We start from the raw sequence: 2500 nt of genomic DNA, 5'->3' as shown, positions 1-2500 counted from the left end.
CCTGCGATGACTAGCGTGCACACGTACACATAGCCTGCAACCTGATACTCTCGACGTTGTCTTGTAGGTACTCTGGGTTGAGGTGGTAGATGGAGACCCAGTCGTTGCTGCCTTTAATGTGTAGCAGGAACGCTTTCTTCTTTTTTCTGGACAACTTTATAGGGGCCGGAGTAGGGTGGGGTGAGGGGTGGCGGAGGTGGCTGTCCTTCCTTGTTACGGTATAGAGTGGTGAAGACTAGGTGCTTGGTGCACTCCGGCAGATACCCAGACGCTCGAGCTCGGCGAAGGTCTGTTTTGCTGCGGAGAGCTTGTCCAGAGCCAGGCGACGAAACTTGGAGAACACCGGGGGTACTGATGGTTTTATGTGGTGATAAATTCCGTGTTTCGCAGGGGTCTATGGCTGTTGCCGGAGTTCTGGCTTAAAGTTATCGGGGTAGACGTTGCGGAGGTGGGCGAAGCTGTCTGTCACCTCGACTACCTGAAGGACGAACACGGTGGGCACGGCAGCAATGGGTGTGGTGGTGAGGGAGGCTGTGTCTACCAGCTGACATCTGGCGACGTCGACGAGGAGCTGGTAGTGGGCAAGGAAATTTGCCCCTAGAAGATAGAGGGTGACGTCTGCCACTATGAAGTCCCACCCAAACGTGCGCCCGTCGATGCTGACCTCGAGGTATTGGCGGCTGTAGGTTGATATCGGAGTGCTGTTGGCTGCGATGAGTTGGATGTTGGATGCTGGTTGATGGGGCTGCCTCCAACGTGCGGCTGGAAGGAGGGAACGGGCGGTGCCCCTGTCGACCAAGAATCGCGTACCCGTTGCAGGATCGGAGAAGAAGGTGTTGGTACCGGGGAGAGGGGGCCGCTGTGAGGCATGGCGGCCGTTCTACCAGTTTTTTGGTCACTGGCTACCTGGTTGGCAATTCCTTTCCCTGGGCCGAACTTGACGTGATAGTAACAGAACTCGTTCGTGAATGTCGTCGTGGTCCTTTTCCGGTCTGGCTGTGGCCGCTGGGTGTGGTATCGTTGTGAAGGCGCTTGCCGGGTACGTGATGGTGGGCGATGTGCCGCTGCGATATCGACCTTGTTATCCTGGAACCAAGCTGTGGGATCAAAAGGTATGGCGTTAATGCGGCGTGGTAAAGCTGTGAGAGCATCCGCTAGATGATTTGCTTGCCGTTGGAGGTCGTCCTCTTCCATTTCTTCCGCGTTGGGGATGGCAGCGCGGATGGATTCGGGGAGGCGAAGGAGCCATAGTGCTCGAAGCATATCTAGCTTTCGAGGCGTTCCGTTGGTTGCTGGAGGGAATCTTGCTAGAGCCTTTATGTCGAGAAGGGCGTCAGAGGGTTTCTGGTCACCCAGGGGTTGGCGTGGGAGCTGGATGAGCTGCGTCACACTTGCTGCTGGTGAAGACGTAAAACGCTAAAGTAGATAGATCTTCAGGTCATCGTATTTGTTGGAGGCGTTACCATGGTTTTCAATCATTCCGAGATGCTAGGGAAAAGTTCGTCTGGGAGGGCTGCTAAGATGTGGTCGGCCCGTGAAGTTTGGAAGTTTACCCTCTTGAGGCGAAACTGTATTTCTGCTTGCCGGAACCAGGTATACGCGTCGATCGTCGAAAAGGCGGGGAGTTTTACTTGTGTGGCTGCAACTGGGTGGGTGTCTGCGGAAGTGGAGGACAGGGGGTTGTCGGAGGTCTTGTCCACTGTATTGGAGTCACCAATGTAGCTTAAATAGTGCTTCGGGATCACGCGATAGTCCGATCGGCCAATCAGAGATCTCCTCGTGACCTGAAAGGCTGCTGTCCCGGTGCGTCCCTAACAATAGTCACTGAGATCTGCGAGGTGGCTTGCAAGCCACAAGATGGTATGAGGTCACGGATTTGTATCGTATTCAATTTACTCCTATTTGCAGCATCTCTTGAAAATGCACGTAGTACAAATGGTGATGGTCATAGTATTCCTCCTTACATACATGACGCTCAGTCCCCAAGAAAATAGGAAATATAGCTGGACAGTATTCGAGACTCTAGTAACACTATCAGCACGAGCGTTAGAATAATCTTGTAACTATAAATTTTATATTCATTAGATTATATCATCTAACTGACTTGGCTCCTCGCCATAGATAAAACAAAAGTAAATTTCAGGTCCACATGACGTCATTCCATTTCTGCGCAGAACGAGCAAAAACAGAGCCGCGCGACTCTACGTCATGTCTACATTGAACTAACGGCATCAGCGTATGAAACACGCGTGGACTTCCTTCTTCCTGCGAGCACCCAAAAATCCTTTTCTATGAAAGCATTCGACTTTCATATATGTTATGCCTGCTGTTCCTCCTTGTGTGACCCTAGGCCCAGGCCCTGGAGCCCAAAGCAAATCTAACACAAAGAAAAATTCGAGGCTGTAAATCAAAGGCTCCGTGATTGCTTTGCGTCCAAGAAAGGCTTTGACTCCATGCTTTCTGCAATAAGTGGTGGAAAGGCATCGTCCTCGAATTTGTC

The sequence above is a fragment of the Oratosquilla oratoria genome, chromosome 36 (genome assembly GCF_046742065.1).
Source record: "Oratosquilla oratoria isolate Oo_2021 chromosome 36, ASM4674206v1, whole genome shotgun sequence".
NCBI classification, from domain to species: domain Eukaryota; kingdom Metazoa; phylum Arthropoda; class Malacostraca; order Stomatopoda; family Squillidae; genus Oratosquilla; species Oratosquilla oratoria.
Note: the sequence above shows the minus strand (reverse complement) of the source record.